This window comes from Struthio camelus, chromosome 5 (assembly GCF_040807025.1).
Source record: "Struthio camelus isolate bStrCam1 chromosome 5, bStrCam1.hap1, whole genome shotgun sequence".
Taxonomy (NCBI): Eukaryota; Metazoa; Chordata; class Aves; order Struthioniformes; family Struthionidae; genus Struthio; species Struthio camelus.
In genome coordinates this window covers 31,466,736-31,490,624 of record NC_090946.1, presented here as the reverse complement: position 1 = coordinate 31,490,624, position 23,889 = coordinate 31,466,736, and the positions used below count along the sequence as shown (strand labels likewise).

At 38.9% G+C, this 23,889-nt stretch overlaps 1 long non-coding RNA gene across 1 annotated transcript in view; it reads left to right on the top strand.

The window, feature by feature from the left end:
• The window catches only part of LOC104152844 (uncharacterized), a 47,321-nt gene extending 23,712 nt beyond the window's left edge, over positions 1 to 23,609 (top strand). Inside the window, exons 2-3 of the long non-coding RNA XR_011141424.1 lie at positions 19,438 to 19,494; positions 22,929 to 23,609. This is a non-coding gene — a long non-coding RNA (uncharacterized lncRNA). The remainder of the gene's footprint in view (positions 1 to 19,437; positions 19,495 to 22,928) is intronic.
• The last annotated feature ends 280 nt before the right edge of the window (positions 23,610 to 23,889 follow it).

Sequence of the window (23,889 nt, the reverse complement as noted above, 5' to 3'; positions counted from 1 at the left end):
ATGAATTCTAAAGCAAAGCCAAGAGATGGAAATACGCAGAAACTCCCCACTGCAGGGATCTTTAGCACCATTGTCTGCCTCTGTAGCTGAGACAATGGGAACAATTTTATGCTAATCAGTGGAAATAAAATGCAACATTTTGGTACAAGAGAAATTAGCTGACACCCGCACTTGAACTTTTCACAGCAGAAGTCTTGGTTTGTGGGTTGTGAAAGTGGATAAATCTATGAAGCGCTTCAAACCTACTGCAAGATTGTAGCTGGCAACTGGAATTTGTGCAACTTTTTACATTTCCTATTTTTTTTTCTGTGTTTAGTGTGTTAAGGAAGATAAACCATGACTTGTTTACGGTAATTTATTTCTTTTTTGGATGCAATACTGCTTTCACATGTCTAGGTTAAATGTACTGCTTAAAAGTACTTAAAAGTGATTGGTAATAAGTCCTCAGAAAGCAAATTAAAAATCAGAGGCAGTGGCAGAGTGAGGTCAAAGGCATAGGACCTGTTGGGGTGAGTGTAGGCAAGTAATAGGGGATGATAGGCAGAGGAGGCTGCATGAATATGTGTGCAGGGGTGAATTCTGGGGAAAACGTCCTGTTGAATTATCTGTAAATATGCTCGGCCGGTGCTGCTGCCATACCAGAGCTTTTGGGGACTTTTGTAGGTAAACCTTGGGTGGAAATACGGTAAATGAATATTGTGCATAATCATAGTGTTGCAAACTGAACATTGTATTTCCACAAAAAAAAAGTTTTATCTAGACTTTTTTTCCCGTGCAATGAAACTTCTACTGCTTAAAGGGTAGTGAAATGGAATAAGTTAGTTATGTTAAGTAAGTTAAGTTACAGTTTTTATAAAAGTACTGTTTTAGTCAGGATTATGATTTTAGAAAATAAGATGAGCAGGAATTTGTGACTTGATGCATTGGAATGGGAGCATGAACAAAGTCAGATACTTCTGTTTAAATCCTGAAGCTGCCAGTAGGGGAGGAGGAGGATTCTGTGGGAGAGGCGTTTTGTCAGGAAAGAGCAGACCCTCAGGCCAACATAGACAATTTAAGTGAAATTACCTATTCTATATTTCTGCTTTTCAGCTTCAAGACACGTAAATTGGGACCAAGCAAATACTTAGGATGCGGAGGCAGAAACAGGGAGTGTGCTAATATCTTTAATTAAAGAAGTTATCCGCCTCCTGCAAAACTGACTCTCCCAGTGGGTCTGCCTCTGTGGTAAATACAGATTATCTGACAAAGGCTTTCGTGGACAATTTGCATCAGCTTGTGCAAATGTATTTACCGCTAGTGATTTTTAGGGGCCAAAATACTGCAGAAGTGCTCTGATTACATGGTAATAAACTGTATCTGAACGTCCAGATGAATACAGATGTTCAGCCACTGGTGTTGCACTGGTTTTCATACAAATGAAAGCTTTTTCTGGCAAAAATAAAGGCTCTCTGAGAACGCAACACAGAAACTGATAATGCAGTTTGCAGCACTGACACCAAAGCATATGGCTGGAGCTAGTTGAAGAATAATCTCAAAATACATGAAGCATTTGTGTGTCGTCCACAATATTCACAATATGGACCTTTTCATGACACTTGTTTTATCAATAAAATGAGAAACGTTTAAATTGATAAGCAAAACCAAAAAAGACCCTTTTAAGACTACCTGCTATGAAAAAATTTTAAAGGGCCATTTTTATTTTTTAAATGCCATTCAAATTATTTGGCCAGTTCTGCACATGATGAAAAACACACTCTGCAGACATTGAAATAGAAGCGAATTAGTGGCTTATCAAGTAAATATTCTTTAAATCAAAGTCCTTGTTCCATGTGTTTGCTAAATTCTGAGTATGGGAGGACTTATATTATTATGGTATAAGCCAACTTGGGTTTTGCAAGACTGCAATTATGATTGCTGGAAAATATCTATCTATCTTTCTATATATATTTAGATATTCAGGTATAGATATTAATATATATTTTTATCTCTGTACACTGTATATACCATATATCTATATAACAGCAACTTTGGAAATGGTTTGAGAAATGGTTTCGCTGACTGCAAGCTGGGACAAGTGGCAGTTTTCCTCTCTCGCTAGGACAGAGCCTATCCTATGCACAGGTGTGTTATACTGTTGGAGATGACATTATTCAGATGAGACATATTTAGGGTCTATCATATGAAGTTATTAAGGACCATGTCAACCTCCCCCCTGCCATTAAATAAGAGAATCATGTCTACCTAATTACTCCTCTAGTGAAATCTTGATTTTATTGAGGTTTCAGCTGACTTATTCAGGTTCAGGATTTTATCCTGTATGTAAATAACTGTAAGTTCTTTAAGAGAGGGAACCTCTTTGCAGCTTAGACGGCCTCGGTACTGTTGTGATAGACATAATACGTGAGAAATATTTCTCCCAGTCCAACCAAATGAAGTAGAATGAGAGGTGAGAGGCAGGAAATATGTTCATGCTTATGTTTTGATATTGTGAATTTATGTTATTCCAAGTTTTCTTAACCTGCTCATGCATTTAGGAATAAACCTTCATGAATCACTTAGGAAAAGAAACTAAGAATTTTGTACTGTACCAATGAGTTATTAGCAATACGTGCAAAATGTCTTCTTGAGCTTGAATTTTTTAGTATTTGGACATTTTACGATTCATTTTCTTCCTTTAGAGAAATTGCTCATGTTTTTCATTGACCTCACACAAAACCTAACTCCATAACCAGAAGAGTATTTATAAAAGCAATCACAAACTCATTCTCCCTAGTCTCCCAAAACTTATCAAAAGAAAAGAAAAACAAACCCTTACCTATGGAAAAGCAAAAAAGAATCGGAGTCCTTGAAGTCCACTAGACAGCATAATGTTACAAAGAGGGCAGAAAAGGACCTTTACATAAGCCAAACTGTGTTGCTTGTGTGCTTGCTGTTGGGCAGAAGTGTACAAAGAATGTGCGCATGAAAGATATAAGGTGTTTCCAGACTTGACTTCTGGGATGGCTAGATCAGCAGTCCTCATTTCCGTTCTAGGTTGTATCAAAATCTTTCATGCCCAGAACTTGACTCCAACTGAGATTAAATTACTCCTGTCTTTCTAATGTTTCAATTTTGCCTCATTGCCCACATTTCTGAAATGTATAATCCAGTAGCAACAAGAACAGAACAAGAAAAGAAGTACAAGAAAAGGACAAGGTCAGGAAATGAAAGGAATGGTAATAAACATAAAGCTTCCGCACTGAAGCAGTTTTAAATTAAATTCAGGGATCCCTGCATTCATACCCTTTTAGTCTTCCATTTTGCTCCCAGAGCAGCATGAGTTTATTTGAACCTAGTCCATCTCACACAAAGACAGCCCTCATATGTTAAAGAGGTGTCAAGTAACTAACTCCTTGCTTCTTCAAACCTCCTACTAGTGATGGAGGACTTGGCTCTGTTGGGCCTCCTTCCCTCTGGAATAAGAAGTGATGGATGTGGGTACATAAACATCCATGCATGCATGCATTTTGCATCCTGCTTTGTCAGCACTTGGCACACCAGTACAACTCCTGTTGACCTCAGTGTCCTTCAGTCAAGACCAAGCAAAGCTGTGAAATACAGAACTGAGAAGTTCCTTACTCGTGCATGCTAGAACACAAGTTACTGATACAACAGGGAATATATAAGAAATTTCTCCTGCTAGTTCGCTATATTGTTACTTCTTTTAAAAAAAGAGGAACTGCAGAAAATAGATGAAGAATATTTCTCTCTTATCAGTGACTGATTTTTGTGCGGTACAGAGAGACTGCAAGAGTAGTATCTGCACTTAGAGAAGAATCTCTTTTTGGTTTACAGGTAGAAAAATACATTTTGCAGAGTATCATTCTTTTCAGGGCTACTTCAGAAGAATTGCCACTTTTGCAGTCAAATCCAAGTAACATCTGCTCTATGCAACCAGTCAATATTGTGGAAAAGTTCAAAGAATGAAGATCATTAGCAGTGTCAGCTTTACAACCAGAAGGTAATGGCATTAAAGTGAGCAAGTATAATACCCAACAATACCAGGCTCATTAACCAGTGATTTATCATGATGAAAAGACCTGTTTAACCTTTAGTCTTCACATGCTTTCTGTTTTTAACAAAAAGACCTATTATTTCTAGTTGTCAAGTGATAATTTGTGGGTTGTTAAAGGGATGTATTAAATTATACTTTAAATGATTATACACAATTATACAAATATTGCATTTGCAATGGGATAAGTTGAAGCTAATATTTTTTTCTCTCTCTTTAATTTTGTTAATTCATTTGGAAAGTAGAATGAAGACATTACAGGTATTAAAGATATCAGCCTGTGACTTTAAGTGAGGTAAATCAAGTTTGATTTATGCAGCAAGTTACAACTTTGTTTTGCAGAAGCAGCAAAATCCACATAAAATATTTTGAGGGCTGCATGTATAAATCCATGTAAAATATGTTGAGTTTTGCAGTGCAGAAAACTTGTTCTTGCCACTGAATAAACAGGTGCATATAGCTGACTTGTAAAATCATCTCTTTCATCCACATGCTGGGATGTTTCATTTATTTAATTCAATTTTTCTTGGAAAAGATGCGCTGTTGATTCTAGACAGCTTTGACAGTTGCCATTTAACCTTCTCTAGAGCAAATCTGTCAGTACAACTTTCCCTGACCTGCAACATCTGTGCCTTTCCAGCAATAAGCATCTCTGAAAATGTCACCTGTGACAAATTGTGCCAAACTGTATGGTGGCTTTAGTGATGTGGACAAATATCTATCAAAGATTGGAATGACCGTCAGACTCATTTCAGTCGTGACCTAATTCAGATTTGCATTGCGGGTCACTAGGAGCGCACTGCTGGTTTCACATTTTTTCTATCTAGCCATTAGGGTCTCTGTTTATCCTTAATATAATGCAAAAATTAATTTACAGCTGATTCTGTAATTCTTCAAGTATTTCTGTAAAACAAAAAGGTGCTAAAGACATAAACGAACCTGCATAGGCGCATAAAATGGAATGAATGTGGACCTCACACCTGCTTTTTACTCCTACCTTTTGAATGCTATACATAGTATTGAAATTTCATGTAGAAATTCACAAATTTGAGAAAAACTAGTCAGTATTTAAATAGTAGGAACAAAACAATATTGTTATACATGGCAGTAGAGAGATATATGCAATATGCAAATGAACAATCCAGTAGAAACAGAAGGATCTTCTTAATCTTTGAGTAGATTTTGTGATTTTACAATCGGAAGGCAGTTCACTAATTTATGGACAACAGAGTATTGTGACAGCATTCTTTTGAAGCAGCTATACAGTTGTAATAGCTTCATAATGAACAGACATGTATGACTTTTTTCCCCAGCTTTATTGCCACAGTTTTTCAGCTATTATTTAGAAGAAACTCTGGGTAATTAGAAAACTTGATAAATTACAGAGAACCTACATCTATATAGGCAAATATCCTCTCTCTCAGCCTACCTACAATACTAAAACATTTTTCTCTCTTTCCTGCTTTAAAAGTGTTTTGTTAACTTTTAGGGAAAGCATTGAGAATGCTTTGAGTATGATTCTTGGTGATGCTGATTCTCATCTCCTCCGTGATTATTGCTGGGCCTGGATGAATCTGTTTTAGTGGATTACTATTCACTAGTTTTGTTGATTGTCATGAAACTGTTTGAAGTTGTTGCTGCATTTGAGAAACAGTTTTGACTGAAAATAAGTCAAAGTGATCCCTTTTTATCCAGCTATCTAGTGATAGCATATTTATTCAGATTTTAGGAGACTTCGTTTCAGTGCTCTTTTCTATCTGGGAAAAAACAATTCTCTTTCTCCCTTCTATAAGGTGACGGCCCTAACCATCATGGTGTGAAACAATGGGGAGAGGCGAGGCGAGGTGAGGCAGGCTTCCCCTCTTTCTTGTAGGTGATGTTTCACTATATATTAAAGAATATTCGGTGAGATAGAAAATGCGAACTGAGGAATGAAGAACCTTGTGGTTAGAACACTGATTTCAGAGAAAAGAAATAGCTTCTAATGTAGTTTCTGGCTTCAAAGGATTGTTGATTCTTTAAGCAAAATGGAACTGCATTAATATGAGATTGATGTTCCATGGTGTCATATAGCCTAGTGGTCTGAGTGCTTTCTTTAGCAGACCTTAAGGTCTTTTCAGGAAGGGGAAGGATTGAAACCAAGTCTTCTGAGTGAGTAACCTAACCACTAGGCTACTGAAGAGACTGTGAACATATGCTAATCAGGGCTTCTCTGAACATAATCCATCTTTTTCCTTTTTTTAATAAATGCTTCCTACCAAAGCATTTCATTTTAGTGGTGAGGGTTTTTTTATATTTTTGTGCTTTTGGTCAGGAAACTAAAAAAAATCTAAACTATTGTATCGTAAAAACTAACGTATTGTTATCAGCTGAAATACGAAGTTAATTATTTGCATATTTAAGAGGAATTGATAGGATCAGGCTTCTAACAGAAAACAGTGCTTGTAGTAGGATTAATTCTCAGTCCTTTCCCGATGATCAGGTAGCAAATGTGGAGCCATCCTTCTTTAGGCAAGAGTCACTGATTTCTGTGGTTGCTGTGGGACTCGACAGTTTGGGTGAAATTCAGTCCTCAATGAAATTTCTCCATAGCCTACTACAGGACCAGGGTCTCAACTTTTGTCTTTCTATTGAAGTCAGATGGTGAGAGGGAGGGTAGTAGAAGACAGGCAAGTCTCCACAGGAAAAAAAAGAGTACCCAACCTATATAGTTTTTGTGCAGTATCAAGATTCAAGCAATTGACTGTAGGATGTTTTAAAAAAGGGAAAGGATCTCTGTCCTTTGGTCTGCAATAATATGTATGCAACTTCTTTTCTACAACTAAAGGCAGAGTCCTGAACTCATATACATAAAGGCTTTTTAAACTAACAGCGTGGTATAGCAGGGCCTTTGTATAAATCAGAATCTTGCCTGAAATGGAACTTTCCACATATGGAAAAAAGCCTGTGGAAAAAAGCTCATGGTGGAATACGTTAATATGCATAAACTTACAAAAATCATTTGAAAATGGGAGGAAAAACCCAAATCTTCTGTTTGGCTTTGCAGCAATGATCTAGTTGGTGAGTTCTCTCAGGGAAGAGGGGAAAAAAAGCAAACCAGAAAACTCTGGGAAGTTCAGTGCTTGTATGCAAATATTTGCAGCACTCTAGTGGTGATACCAGATTAGTATCACAGCTGTAACAAATATTTGCTCTTTCTGGGTTCAGTTCTGCAAGGTACCAAATGTTTGTCTCTCACAGAGCAGACCATTTTGGAGTATGTTATCTCAGAGGTAACCCACATGTTTAAGGGCTTTCCTAAATCTGGGCTGAAATACCCACCACTGAACGCTATGAGGAAGTATTGTGTATGAGATCAGAAGCAGCATGGTGCCTGTAGTAAGATGCACTCAGTTTCTGTACTCAGAAACTGTAATATTGTTGAGGCATCATCTGGCCTTTTCTTCAGGGATATCTGTCCATTTAGTTGGATTTGTAATTATTTTGCAACACTGAAAAAATGGACATGCTATTATTTCTCAGAAAATTTCTGTTTTACTTGTTCTAATAAATCAAAATTGTACCATAAATGTGTATCTAGCAATAATGGAAACTGACTAAAAAACTCCAAGAAAATTAAAAAGATGTATATATTTTAAAGATAAGTTGTGCAACAGCCTTGAAAAAGAGCTTAAAACAGTGCTATAATACAGACAGAAGAGCTCCGCAGCTTGGCACATTGCTTAGTGTATATCTACATACACATTAAAATGCGCTCAGTCTCAGAACTGGCTTTCTCTACTCTCTCTACCCCGCTTTCCTTCCCCTCCACCCCATTCTGTGCTGTCTAACAAAGGATTTTCAACAAAAGAAATTCTTCCTGGTTTGTAAAACAGTTGTGTAAAACTTGGACTGTAAAGCCACAGTTGACTGCTTTAATGTGGAACAGTTGGGAGGGTGGGGAATCACTGGCAGGTTGGGACAGGACACAGCAATGGTGCCCCTATTCTGTTGAGGGTCTACTTAGTCACACCACCTGCTCCCCCTATTCTTTCAAAGGCAAACCAGTCGTGACAGTTTGAACAGACGGATGTTTAGCCTCAATACCTTGGACACACGGCACCAGACGGAGCAAGGGGAGTTAAGAAAAGATAAATTAAGTGATCAATAAAGATAAGGGACCTGTTTAGCAGTAAATGGTGGGGACAGAGCAGATAGAACAAGGGGTGAACGTGTGTTAAATAATGCAAATGTGTGTTCAGCTAAACTTAAACTTTTCAAATCCATGTATTGTTTCCCATAAAGCCTTTTTTCTCCAGTGCTGGTCAATTGTGTTTTAGGTAGATGTAGTAAAGTGTCTGCGTGCACATATAGTCTCCCAAATATAAGTCCCTTCAGAGTCTGCTGAGCTCTTTGGTGTTTGGCTGGAGCGCGAGGAAGGGGAAAGGAAAGGGGTCTGTGTTTGAAGTTGACTCAACGACCTATTCACACCTCCTATATTCACAATATAAGGAAAAGTATAGTAAGGAGCAATGAAGTTCTGGTAGGAGGTAAAAAACAGTGCTTCGACAACTGATTGACTGTTAACTGATCCAAAACTGTGGGGTTATTTTAACTGGCTATTACATTCTTTGTCTCAAGGGCCATCTTTTTGTTCTGTCTTTCTGCCTAGCATACTAAAGGTCTTGGCTTCACACTTAGACTCTTAAGCATTACTGTAGCTTAAATTAATAAGAACATATAAAAACCAACCTACAGTGTTGATTCACAGTCAGCGTAAAAAAGCATGCAGTTGAACAGCTGCAGAAAAACTGTGTGGTTTTATGTACCAGTAATCTGCACCCCAAATAGGGTCCCTTCCCACAGCTTGTTGATAGTCACAAAAGAAGGATCATGCCCAGTCCAAATGAGAATTGTTTAGTATGACAAGTATGCCCCTTGCTTTCCTCTCATGCCTCCCGAATGAGGTGCTTTTCTTTCTGGAAGATTCAGGGTTGAGGCAATTAAACATTACTATGATTTAAGTAATGGTGTGTCTTATTATGTGTCACTACTGTGAGGGAACAACAGGGCAACAGCAGTAACAGGGCAAGCTACTTAGCATTTAGTCAGGGGAATTCGTGTAAGGCGTACAGGAAGGTGATGATGAAGCACTGTTAAGTTTATACCTTTGCTTGCCTCAAGGCAGTTTGCTCATGCGTTTAGGCCACCAGTATCACCGACTCATTCAGGAAATTCCACTTTAAGTACTACTAATCTTGCAGTGTCCTCAAGCAACATGTTCAGTGGACTAGGACCTTGTGGCTCTCGCAGCCTTCACATCACAGTTCAAAACTAAAAAATAACATGACTTATCTGTTCCAACCTTGTTGCAGAATAGGAGTGATTGAGAAAGCCTTCGACTGTGAAGTTCCTAGAATTAACTCAACAGGACTATAAAAGCAAACAGGTATATGTGAATGAGTTTTGGATTCATAGGTAACATCATGAGAAAAAGTCTGTCATCCTCTCCAGACAGGTTTTTTTTGGTTATGGTTTGACAATTCCTTTTTTGCCCCCAAATGAAACAAGTTTATGATAAGAAGCTGTGAGTTCACAGGGTGGTTCCAAGCCCCTGTGCAGGATTAGCTGCTTATTAAGTGCTTACAAGGCTGGAAGTGTCCTGTTACAAGGAGTCTGTTAGCAGGTTAGGTTGGTTAATGTTACTTTGAATTCTGCTTATTTTTGTCCTAGTGTAATTAAAGACATTGTAATTCTGTTCAAATGGATAAATGACAGACCACATTAAATAGACTTTCCTGATTGCACTTCATCTAGTAGATCAAATAGGTCCAGGTTACAGACTTAAGCTAAATTAGGCATCTCTTTTAGATCTGTAGTAGGGAAATCAACTCCTCTCTGTTGTGGAGGAATGTTCTTTGGGTCTTACAACCTACTAACAGTTGAGTAGTTCAATATGCTTTTCAGATGAGTATCAGATATAGAGAAGGTGAAGGCCATACTGAGTACTCCATGGCTCAACAGATCCGGGACTGGCTTTACAGCAGCTTACTGCAATCTGACAGCTGTGGTCCCACCTTTCCTTCCATCCCATGTGGGCAGTCCTGTTCTGTCCTTTGCATCAGCTCTGGTGCTCACAGTCTCTGCTGAGCCTGGATATTTTGTTGATCAGGTAGAAAGCTAATCTGACAGAGAGAAAGAAAAAAAAGAAGAAAAGAACATTTTCCTGCCAGGCTAGTGAATTAAATAAGCTCCTGGAGGAACGGGATCAAGGAGGGTTCTGTATTTTACTAGGAGGTAAGAGAGAGGGAGGAGAATGTGGGTAAGGATCCGGATCTCCTCCTTTCCGAAGGGGTGAGCCATTAACATGGCTGTAGTTTCACCTTTACAATGAACATTTAAGGCTACCTACTCTGAAAGTTGCACAAGATGTTAGTAGGTGATTTTTAGGATTTGAATAACAATGGATAGCCAACCTTTTAGTACAGTTTGTAATATTTAGTACAGTTTATTTAATGCTTAGTGAACATGAATGAGACTTTCTATAATCCTGGCTGAATTTGCAATTAAAGTCACAAAGCGGACTTTGCCACTCTGGATGCAACATGCCATAGGAATAATTGTGTTATTGCCTTGTAGGCAGATGTACATTTAAACAAATTGGGCTAAGCTAACATTGTGACTTCAGTGTCCCTGAAGAACATTATCTTAATCTAATCTGGTCTTAACAGAATACCAAAGAAGGGTTAAAATTATGTCTTTGATATTTCTCATTCTGCGAAATATGACATCATCCAGTTGTCAAGTATGACCACTTCTATCTGTTCAGATTTCAAGCCACTTAGGGACTTCATTTTAATTTTGAACTTGTTGTATAATGCTAAAAAAGAAGTAGACACTGCAACAAATAGTAAAGTTCTATGAGTTTTTAAGTTGTCATTCACCAAAATGTCCCAGGATCTGAAAACTGAATTTTAATGGTGCAATGGGGCATAAAATCTGGTTCTGTGTTAAAAGATACATACAGGACCATTCCCTTTACCTCACCAGGTCAAGGAAAATGCAGAGGTCACTATTAGGTAGGCTGAAGGAAAAGAGAGAAATGGTCATCTTGCAGAGAACAATTTAATAAGCCACAGTGACTTGGTAATAGCTTGAAAGTGAGGCTAAGCCTCAGCTGTGCTCTCTGTTGTCATCCTGAACTGACACCTTGATTTTCCTTTTCAAGCTAAGATGGTTCTCACTGAGTGCCCTGCACAGCTGATCTCCAGCAGCTGCTGGGGACTTGGGCAATGGAAACACATTTCCTGCAGGGAGCGAGGCCAGCACAGCTGCACAGAGACAGCTGTCAGGGTTAGGTGGTTCTCATCACTGTGAAAATGGAGGTGCCCTCCACAAATAGTCCTGGCATTTTGTGTCACAAGATATGTCTCCAGCCACCCTGCCTATTGCACTGCAAACCATTCATGAAAAAACAGCAAGTCTGTGGAAATACTAACTAGCTCAGATTAAGAAGTTTTCTGTGTATTGCTGCCATTACCTTTCTGTGCCTGCCATGTTCAGGAAAGTGGTTCCCATGCAAGTTTGCTGTTTGAAGGCCCTGCGTGATGCAGGAGCCTTTATTTTTGCTGCACACGGGTTTTATTGATCATGAGATTTTGAGGGTAAGAGTGGAAAAAGAGAGCAACCTGGGGAATGAGCCTTCTGCTTGTTTTAGATGTGAGCCATGAGCTTGCACTGCAGGGTATCTGGCTATATGCAATCGTGATGGAAAGCTGAGTAAATGCTTAAAATTATTGTAATGCCTGTGGGAGTTAGTGTTTGTTTCTGGACCAATGTGTCCAAGAACTTTTCTTGATGCTGATCCTTTGTTCTTATGCAGCTAAGCCATTTTTTTGTTTTGTTTTCTTAATCAGACAGTGAAGCTTTCTTCTTATGTGCTCTTCTCATGCATTCTCTTGGCTCCCTAGAATCCTAGGCTCAGCTGTACTTTGGAGACCTGCCTAGGTTTGTAACAGAGTATTTCCCCACGTTTATTTTTAATGTTTTTTTCTTTCTTGGGAGGGAGGGCGAGTAAAGGGAGTAAACAGAAAAAAGAGAGTGGGGAATGAGGGATATGAACGGCTTTCTGCAGTATTTTTAACACCTTAGTGCCACGTCACATGAGCGCATGAAAATGGGATGATGAAGCCGACTAGAAACATAAAACAAACTGTCGAAGGTGGCAGACGTTAAAAATATTAGCACACAACTTAATGCAAAATGTTTCTGGTTTTAAAGCTTATTTAAGTCTTCATGCACAAAAGTTTGAAGTGAAGAAAAATACAACTCCCTGCCCTCACTCAGAGCTTTATTCTGTCATTGTTCGCAAGGAACATAATCTATGGCAAAACTCAGGATTGGAAATTTCTAAAACAAAGTCTCTTTCATTCTGTTGGGATGAGTTGTACAGATGAGTAGACAATTGCTCTGTGTAATTCAGGATCTTCTGATTTCAGAGTCAGGCTCTGTTAAGTATAAGCGTGTCAACGAGGATTTTTTTCTTTTCTTTGAAATCAGCAGCAATGTTGAGATGTCTGTGTATTTGCTAAATAAAAGTGACAGGCAAATGTTCCATGCAGCCAGTATATTGACAGTGCTGTAACAAAGGTGGGTTGGCTGAATGTTGTTGTTTTATTAGGACCTGATCCCTTCTGGTACAGAGTGATTTCAGCAGCAGGCAATTGCTATCTGCTTTGTTCAGAAAAGAACATAATTTAACCACATATCCACAAACTCCATAAAAAAGATCCCTGGTTTGGTAATTAACTAAATACATTCCATGATTAATGATTTGCGTCTGTGGGATTATCATTCATGAGTCAGGCAATAAAGCTGTTTATTTTTATGAGATGTTTTATAATTCTAACTCCAAGAACGGCACGGTACATTAGTGTTGGTACATCAGCTAAATGTGCATGCAGCATCATAAAATGATTCAAACAAACAACTGGGAGCATTATTATGTGCTCTGGAATTTACCATAGTGCAACCATAGCATGATTAATTTGGCAGGTTTTTCCTACAGTTTATTACAGTCATTTGAGAAGACCATGGGTCTTTTCCACATAAAGTCAGCTTGATAGTAAGATGTATCCCATGAATAAAGTATGTGATCTTTAATAATAATAAGCTAGTCCAAAGTCCCTGTGGATTCTTGGCAAGAAAAGTTGGCCTGAAAAGAGGCTGAACTTCCTTCACTTTGGAAGATAAAGAACACCCCTTTTCCCCCTAAAGTCATTTTATTAGTTTGAATAGTTTGTTTTCATGAGCTCCAACGATGTGCGCACTTCAGATTTTCAACTCTTCTTTTCTGAAAAAGCGCAGATCCTAGGGGGTCCAAGGTTCTTCCTTCAGTAGGAGTACAGGATCCCTTGCTGTCTATGCTCTGCAGATAGTTTCCTGTTCCTAAGGCCATTTCTGGAGCTATCAAGTACTTTTACATTAATCTCCCTCCCCAGAGCTGTCTACATCTTTCACGGACTGCTGATTTAATTCCTCCTTTCTACTACCTCCCTTGTTCCAGCTCTGGTGTTCCTGAGTCCTTATAGTTATTTGGATCTAGGAACTGATCCATATAAATCTAACCCAACCCCAGCCCTGCTTCAACCTGTCAAATCCCCAGATTGATTTGGAGCTGAGTCAGTTCCTTGATTCAGCTGAATACATCAGCGCCAGTGCCAGAAGGTGGAGGATGTATGTCTGGGAGTGAGTTGCCACGATATCTGTAGCAAGCTGTGTAGCAAGTTGGTTTAAGCTAGTCCTGAAACCACAGTCATGGTAAGTTCGGCTGAGTCTCAGACCATGTTTTTGGAGAATCAATGGTTATGATCTCTTTGTTCTAATGTTTGGGCTTTTTCTCTTGTTCAAATCCCTGTTCTCAGGAAACGTTTCATCGAAGCTGTAGTCATTCACTTTGTCTGAAAGTGACCCCGCTTGATAAAGCCAGTGGTGCCCCACTAGCATGGCCCTCCGTTGCTTGGAAGATACACAGCAGGCTGAGACTCCATGTCTGCTGCGATATTGAAGTGACAGGGACTTTTGATTCATGAAACCAATTCCTAAAACTCTAGGAATGACATTCTTCAACTTAACCACAAGTCATTGCAAATAAATAAGACAGACAAATATCTGAAACTCATAAGAAAAATTGAAGGCGAAATGCTTTTTCTGTCCTGATTTGAAGTATCATTGTGGTGTAGGCTGTTTCTATACCAGGACATTCCCTAACTCAAAAACGCGCAGTAAGAAGGACAACCCCAGGTGAGTTAGACTACTTATACAGTCCTAATGAGTTATTTTTTGCCTAAATGTGGTCTGGACTGGGCCCTGAGCCTGCCATTTGAGCAGTCCTGGGTTGGTACTTTGAAAAAGTGAAATCAGTGGGAGCTGAATTCCCAAGTTTCGTAAGCAACCATGTGGGTGAAATTTCTGGTGTTGTTGCTTGTGCCAATCTTTCTACTTTATATTTAGAGATACTTGAAATGTGTTGGTTAGGCAATCTGCCTCACCTAAACTTTTTTGCTAAAGTACTTCAACTTGATGCAAAATTGTTGGCAAATGACTTTCCAGAGTCTGATTCGATAGTCTCTGGCACAGAATTCGAATTTTGAGTGAATCATTCGCTACCTTCCACTTCCTCAAGTAATAAAAAGAGAACTTCTTTACCATCTGTAAAATGGTATTTTTGAAGCTGCTTTGATTTAGCACTGTTTTTTTTCCTGGAGGAAATTGTTTTGTAAATTAAAGCTACATCTTTGTTAAAGCCAGTGAAAGTTTAATCCGAGTAAGTTTGGCTTAAGACTGATACATGAATGAGGATTCACTTTAAGGACTGATGTCTATAAAAAACTGTTTTAGTCTTACTGCTGATCACTGAGCTTTGTTCATATGGAAATCTTCCAAAAGGTTACTAGAGGCAGGTCCTCATTTGTTTATGTTCTGAGATATATTATTATTCCCAAAGCTTGGGTGTTTGAATCCTGCTTTCAGGATCATCATGTGTAGAAGAGATGGACTCACATCAAGAGTTAAGGGAAAACATCAGCCTAAAGTGTTGATGTTTTGGGAATACAAGACACAGCACAATACCAAGAGAATCACTGTTCAGTGAAAAGCAAAGCACATGCATAGCTAGCATTCAATTAAGTCAGAATAATTACAAAAGACAAATTTATACTGCCCAGGAGAGACGTGTGGGCAACACTTTATTTTCCATAGTAAAATTCTGCAATTTCCCAGATGTAACACTTCAATTATTGTAGCAGTTTCTACCAGATGTTTCATATTCTGCAGCATAATCAGTTATAATTTAACTTTAAGAGGCTACATTACTTTACAAAGTGCTATATAATAATATCAGGTGGGATTTCGTAGGCAACAGTTTCTAAAAGCATAGATGCTTAGTTCATCCTACGTCTTTTTTATCTAATCCAGTAACGAGTTAATAAACTAACAGTTTGACTTGCTTATTTACAATATCACTTCAATTCCACTGAAATGTTTAGATCGATAAGTGAACACTTATCTAGATACTTGTTCTAAGAAAGGAGGTAGACATGTTCATTCAAAAGCCCCAAATGATTTCTTTGCATTTTTGTGTATAGGAACATCGATCTGGAAAGAACTCGAGCCACAGATTTTCGTTGTCATAGGAAACCCTGTTTTGCAATCTCTTCCTGATTACACAGCAGACATAAGATGTGTCTGACTCCTAGGCCTGGGAGAGGGTGGCACTCACAGGCCAACTGGCTCAAGAAGCATTCACCTTTGTAGTGTCCACTCAGTTATGGCAGTGAATCTGTTTGTTGGGGCTATGCTATAAACCAAATCACTGAACTAATCTGAATTAAAAATAAGCTTTGAGATAGAGGGTCAGAACTTCTGAGGCCTACTTTTGAAGCCAAGGTCTTACTGAATTACACCAGTAGAGGCCTAGACCAGAAGCCATAAAGAGAGCTGATGAAACACCTACTAGTCACACTAGGACAGCCTCATTCCTCTTTGTCACTACTCCTGGCTGAACTTGAATTTTTGGAAACATAATATTCAGACAAATGTGTGTTGTCCTTCTAGCAGCAGTTTGGCAATCACTGCTGTTTCATTTATCATCCATACAGTGTGGCAGTGATCTGATTTCTCACAGTAGTGAGGTAGGCTTACGTGTTTTACATAGCGTTACCTCTGCAGACAAAACCGGCTTTGTCAGAGGGCCTGAGGGCAGCCGAATGCCGTAATGCAGTGCTCAGCTCCTGTAAGAAAGGAAGAAAGAAGAAAGGAAAGGAAGGGCTTTGTCATCAGGAGAGGGAAGTGGTTGCCTGCACAACTTGCTAGCACCATGGGTATTTTCCTGAAATTCCCACAAGGTCAGATGTAGTCTACCTGAATTCTCTTCTCCGGCCAGGGATTTGTGGCAGTCATAAATGAAGAGTGGGTAAAACCATAGGGAACTGCTTGTTTCTAATGGTGGGTAGGCTTTACTCAAATCAGGGAGTAGATAAGGCACTACTGTGATACCTTTTGTAGATATGTAAGTACAGACACGTCTTAAGTGTTGTTATTACAAAGTTTAATCTTTGTGGGAAATGTAAAAAGGAAAACCATTTGGATGTAGATTTTTTTGGCCTTTTGACTGCTATCAAAGTTGTTGTTTTAAATGAAAAATGGGCGGAACGGGAGTCCCCATTTATAGTTCAAGCCTGCAGTATATACAGAGAAGGAATATTGTACGTGACATGATTGCCACCCATAGGAGGGCATGGAGCCCAGTGAGTGCAGAGGCAAATGAAATTCAGATATTTGAACTCTGGCTGACAGAGCTGTATCTCACACCATCCCAGCTAAGAATGTTTGAATCCAAGGATGAGACTCTGCTCGCTGTAAGAATATGGGTCTCCATGGTCTCTGTCTTACCGCTTAGAGGCTGACAAGTTCAGTCTCCAGGTAGAGACCCTGAAGGAACCAGAGCCAGCACGCATCCCCAATTTATGTTGCACCTCAGAGGATCCTCTCTGTGTTTGGGGTTGGAGATGTTCTCAGGGGCAAAAGCTGTGTCCAGAGGGCTGCTGCTGTTGTCTGCATTTCAGGGGCTGTGGAAGGCAAGCAGGCTGTTTGTGCCTGTCCTCTTCCTCTAATGACCTGAGAGAAAAAAGATGCAAAGCTACTTTTGTTGTATATCTTCACATACCCCTGAGCTGACCTCATCACAGCCTGCTGCAGGCGTTAATCAGGCCCATATAATTCAGATGGGGAATTTTGGAGTAAATGTTGAGCTGTCTCCACTGTAAACATTCCCCTATGGATCTAGGAGTCCAGATGACATTGTGCAGGTTCATGAAAATAAGAAAGTAAAACCAACTAGTAACAAACACTTTACTTCGTAAAATTCAGGTTGAAAGGCAGCGAATTATCATAGGACAATAACTAAAAATTATACTTTAAAATGCATGTAATTTTATTAACCCTATATAGAGTTAGTAATACAGATTCAAACACTACTTAATAAATTGGATCTGTGTCATTATAGTTTCATGCTGATAAACTACTCCAATGAGGAAAGCCTGGAGAAGCATGAGGACAAATCAAATATTATTCCTTAATGCTGTGCTGCCACTGTGTGTATAGGCTATTCTAACATTTGTTTATCTCTAAATACCAGAATTTTTTGAGTTTTCTCACATACCACAAACAACTAACATTGTTAGGACACAAACAGAAAATAAAGTTACGATATAAACCCAATACATATTTTACTATCAAAATGCAGGAAGGTATAATTAATAGAATGATGTTGTTAAACTTTGGGTACACATACAATATATTAAAAAAGAAAAAGCCTTTTTAGGTGAAGCTTTAATAGTTACTATTATATTTGAATACTCTCCTCTTCTGTGTGCCCCACAGCTTCATTTGCATAGAAATGTGTTCAATTTTAAGCTATTCTAAACAGAAGAAAGCATTCTTCAACTTGCTGATGAAATGGTATGGCCATATTAGAATGTCTAAAATAGTCCTCCAATAAACATTGTGTTTCTATTCGAAGTCCTTCCAAGACTGTCTTTGGCAGCATGCTTTTTTCTGAACTGTTTAGTATGTTTTCTTACTGCTGTTGCTAAAGGTGCATTGTTGGCAGTATGGGGAAGACAATCCTGCAGGTTTTTTTACATCATCAGTCACAGAGAGTGATTACTCCAGCTGTACAAATAATGTAGGAAATGGATTTTTTTTTTTTGCATTAGAATTATGCAAGCCTAGCAAATACTCTCAACAATTGCTCCTTAAGTCAGTGAAATTTAAAGCCATTCAGTTTTCTTGTAAGGAGCTCACGGCTTCTTTGATGATGAGGTTTGTTAAGCCCAAATGTGGAGAGCTAATAAAATAATAAAAAGGCTCCAGAGGTGTTTATAGATTTCAATTATCTCTTGCTTTCTCTCCCAGGATTGGACTAGGCAGGATTGTGCTGCCCTCAAGTAGTACTTGAGTCTAGTCTGCATTTTATACTGGCTGTCTTCGCATTCTCCGAGGTTTCTTCTTTGTAGCTGAATCGCCTTAGTGTGGGTAGTGTACAGAGGTGCTAAGGGCGAGCCTAAACAAAGCAGACATGCTTCACAAAAGCATAGGAGCAAAAGGAAGCAAAATTGAATCTCCAGCACCCAGCTCCTGGGCAAACAGACAAAACTAATGGATCCACTCTTGCTCCTCCCATCCAATTACTGTGATCCAGTAGAGAGAATATGGCAACATCGGTTCACACAAACTCTAATACTCTTAATCCCTTCCATACATATAAACCTCACATTCACCAACATTACTTCATTATCAAGCCACCCAGGAAGACTGAGTGTTGGAATGGACCCACCAGCTGCAAAAACCTGCCTCCTTCAGGTTTTAATCAGCTAATGAGGGATATGCAAATGACAAGCTTATGGGATTACGGCTTGTCTAACAGCAGTCCTCCCCACAGTGATACAGTACTAATACAGGTGTTAGTAAACTGGTTATTAGGCACTGGCTAATTTAGGCCCATTCATACCGTGATTGTGCTCTCAGCCCTGCCATTTGTACTAGTGTTTGTGGCCCAGTAGGAGATCTATTAGTACTGTGGTGGGTCTGACAGAAACTCCTTGCTGTTAGATATGAAGTTAATAAATCCAACTGGTTTGGTATGTGGCCATACACAACACCACGTGACTGAAATGGTGATTTCCCTCCCCATCCCAACTGCCTGGGAAATTGCAATGGGAAGGCCAAGGGGGTATTTAATTAAAAGTTGTTTAACCTGTTATGTGAAAAGTTATATGAACTTTTCACATACTCTTGAGTAAAATGTAAAGCATAGTAACATGTTTAACCTCTATTTTTTGTAGGTCACAACTAGCCAACTTTTGTCTTCCATGAAAGGACATGCAGCCTAAAAGTATATGGTGAGAACAAAACATACTGCTTCTTGGGATGAGAGATCTGTCTGGGGCTTTGTCTGTTTCAGTGGTTCAGTACAGCTCTCTGCTTTTTAAGTTTTTTTATTCTGTGCTTTTTCTTTTAAAAAAAAGTTCTTCATTACACAAGGAATTCAACACTGCAGTTCACTTCCTCTGCATGCTGACTGAGCCAAAATTTTCAAATGTGGGTGTTGTGCCTAAAGTAGAGGGGATATCAGTAAGATGTTCTTAGACCAGGGTATGTAATATGTACGATCTGTTATCTGGTACCCCTGCTATTTGGTTGTCTAGAATTTCCTTGAGTATGCTCATTTCAGAAACAACAAATATTATATACACATAGATAAAGATATGATGCCAAGTCTGTAGCAATTTTCAGTATTTCTCTAAAGGACTTTGGTGCCAGTTTATACAAACCTATAGTAGAAATTAAGATAGAGTTAGTAAACTATTTTAAACATCTGTACTTAACAAACAATGAGATATTTAAGCATATCTGTTTCCATGTATGCATAACTCTGAACATAATGGAAAGGAAATCCACAAACTCGTCATCTGAAAAGTGCCAAAAGTAGTTAAACAGAAGATGTCCAATGAATGGTAATTTCCATCTTCTCCAGCAGGCAGAGGAAAGAAGTTATTTAGAAGTAAATCTTTGCTTAAGGCTCATTTGAGGATTTTGCCAAACAGATACGATGTTGTGGCATTTTGGTTTTATTACAATATTATCTCCAATTACTCTTTCCTGTGTTTAAATATTACCTAAAACTCAAGGATCTGACCAGAATGTTGAGCTGTCCTATGAGAAGCCAGATATTTAGGGTCCCAGGTAGCCTTTAATTGGTTAAAATCTTTGTTAATGTTATATATAGGGAAACTGAGACAAAGGTTTAAAAGGTAAAGTGTTCAAAAGTGAGTCCACACATGTAAATATGCAAAGCCTCTTAGATTTAATGCATACATATCTATTGTTCATCTGTTTGTTCTGACTGACCCTAACTAAACATATATCTTTAGAGGAAGGTTCTGCATCTGAACTTTTCTTGTCCTTTTCTACTTTGAGACATTTGAAAAATCAAACACAGATCCACAATTTGCAAATTTCAGGTCAGCCTCTTGAATCTAAGGATTCTGAGTAAATGAGGTTGGCTCGTCTGTGTATACGGCGCTTATGAAGGTTGTCTTGCTCTCCTGATCTGTAAGCTAGAATGACTGAAGGAGAGAAGACCCTCAGCAGACTGTGAAGAATGGAAAGCAGCCTAAGTGCTTGTGCTCATAAGTGAACCCCTAAACATGGGGGAAGCTCCATGTGGCAGTCCTAATCCACATGCAGTAGCATGTGGATGCTGTTCTGTTTAGGTTATGCTAGAGCTGGCCTGTCATTATGTGTAATAAATTTGAGAATACTGCATTAGGTCTTGTATAAGCTAAAAAGTAATGAGTGAGGTTAAATAGATGGGGTAAAACCAGACAAAGTGGAAGTGTTTACATTGAGCATATATTTTTGGTTTATTATTGTTCTGTTATTCTGCTCTTCTGTTCACCTCCAAAATAACCTGGGAAGTTTATAAGGAGAATTTGAATAAGGAATCTCACACAATTTACAGCTCCGTAGAGTCCTGTCAATAAAACAGCAGAATGCTGCTGGGTTATTTGAATATAACATAGAGATCGTTGTCTAGTAATCCTTATAACATGTATCTTCATGTTTTTGCTTCAAATATTGAGAAGACAAGGCAAGCTTATCTGCCTTGGACCTATTCAAAATCCTAGTATCCAGAATCCCTGGTTTCACCAAGGGCATGAAGCTGTAGGTTACCTACACACACAAAATCCTCAGGAAGAATAAGGATCTCTTTAAAAGAAGGAAAACATTTCTGTTGCTCTTGTAGTGGATATTTCAGTGAAACAACAACATCTCTGAATGCTGATGATTCCATTTTACTTCACAGCTGAGATGGTAAAGGATACTGAGTTTATGAAATCGAATTGAGTTAAATAAATGCAGATGACATGGCAGAAAAAACAAGCTTACTAGTACCTGGACGGAACAGATTAGAATTATTGTGGAAACCTTAAAGGAAAATACCTGATTTGATAATACCATTAAACTGGTAATAGTTGTCATGAGTAGGAGCAAAAGTATAGTTTCTAAGAGGGCAGAGTTGCACAAAACATTTGTTGAGTGTTTTTTGTTTCTTTTTTGTTAACATAAGGATGATCATTTCTGGTACTTTGAGGAGAGTGTATACCACATCCAGCCAAGAAAAAAGTTGCTCTTTGATTTGGTTAAGCAAGTATAGCAATACAGCCTTCCCAGATGCATGCATGTGTGAAAAGGTATCTGTACCCCAGTACAGAGAAACACATGGACTATAAGAACATGTACATGATGGGGATCTATTTTCTATTTTCTTGTGCCCTTCAGCCTTTCTCCACAGTCAGATTCCTCATATCATTGTCATGGTTCAGCACAGAGCAATCGCTTGGGGCGAGTTTGCAGTAGCACCCTGCAGAAAATACTGGTACTGGTACTAGGAACCCAGGCAAAACTGCAAGTCTTGTAAAGCAGAAGTGTAATTCGCAGACGTTGGAAGAGAAGGGGAATATGCCTCAGCTCATGTCCAGGGACTCTCATCAGTCTAGCTGCAGTTTAATTTGCAAAGTAATGCCCGTTTGTCTTTTGGAAGTGAATCTTTCAGGTGCTAAGCATCCTTGGGTTACACACATGTTGTAATCACAGGATTGGTAATATTGCGACTTTGAAAAATCCATTTTATCCTGCTTTACTGCAGATATTGTAAGAAATCTTCTTTGGCTCAAAAACAGAAACAGCATAGTGATATTGCCAGGATTCATAGCAGTCATAGTAAACACCATCCCTTTTCTAGATTTCAGGTAGATGAGTTTTTCAGGCTGTGTTTTCACTTAAGCTTTAGGTAATAGATCTTTGCTTGGTCCCCACTGAAGTTAAACTGGGGTTTAGATGAATCGTATATTTATTTTCATGACCTAGTTGTTAAGCATTTCTTTCTACATAGCTACATTATTTTTATCTACAGAGTATGTAAAGCTCAAACTCTTATAAACAGGAAACACATCTTTTTATGAATCAGGCTCCTTGAGAGTTTCAGTTTGTGTTTTAGAAGCTGGGATCTGTCTAAAGCTGCCAGCTTTACTGTAAAGTTCATTTTAAAATTACTTCATGGAAATAGACCTATTCATAGAAAAGATAATCGATCTTTGCCCTCCATAACTTCAGAGATAGTCCTCCAGTGTGCTACAGACAAGATTGTATTCTCAGGCTAGCAGAATACCTTTAAGAGCTTCTACTTTGTAGGACCATCGGCAAGCAATTGTACAATGCTTAAAGAAATCCTCAGTTTTTCTCACTAACACAGTAAAATATTTCTGATAAGAAGAGGTACCTACTGAAGAGATGGGGTTAAAACAGCATTTGAGATCCAGACTGTGACTCTAGCCTGAACCTGCTGAGTTTTGTCCTGAACTGCTTCTCATGATGTGGCCCTTCAGCAGACAGTAAAGGTGGGTGCTGTGGAGCAGGTTACCTGCTCTGTGATCCACTACACTTCCCACTACCCCACCACACTTTGACCTCCTCCCATATTCAGGCGTGAGCCCTTAGCTCTCCCACTGGAAAGAAGGGGGCATCTGACTTGGAGCTCTGACAGCAGATATGTCAGATTTTCTGTGTCTGTGCAGAGGACTCATCGTTAGATGCGCAATGGACCTGAACTTGCTGTGCATGTGATACAGAGTCCTGCCCCACTTCGTGTATGATCAGATCCCCTAGACCTTCATATGTGCACATATACTAGCTGGAGCCTCCCAGACACTTAAGGCAGTCCGGCTTTGACTGTTCTCCATCCTGTGCTGTGTTCTCTATTTATTTCAAATCAGCAAGGAGGCTTGCATTCAATAGTTGCTGGTGCGGTGAGTCTATCACTGCAGCATTTCCATGTGCAAAGGGAATTCTCCACATGACTGATGACTTTCTAGCTCCACTGAAGTCAGTAGCAAAATTTCTGCAGAAAGGCAGGATTTCACTAGTTGTTTCAACGGAGTGGCTAGAAGTAAAGTTAAAGAAACCTTCCACAGAAGGTGAGACCTAAACAAATTCTAATGTTGCTGGTATTTTCTAATAAGAAGTACCAGAGGCAAGTTGTAAATTCTGCATCATGCATTATAATTTAATTTGTATGTGCTTTTCAGACCCTTCACTGTTGCAACCTAGAAACAAGGCACCTGATAACTCTGGCTTTTTTTTTTTTTCTACTTATTAAAAGAAAACCTCATATGCTATGATAGAATTGTAATTGCTTCTTTTTCCCACAGGTTTCCTTTTCTGCCTGCAACAGT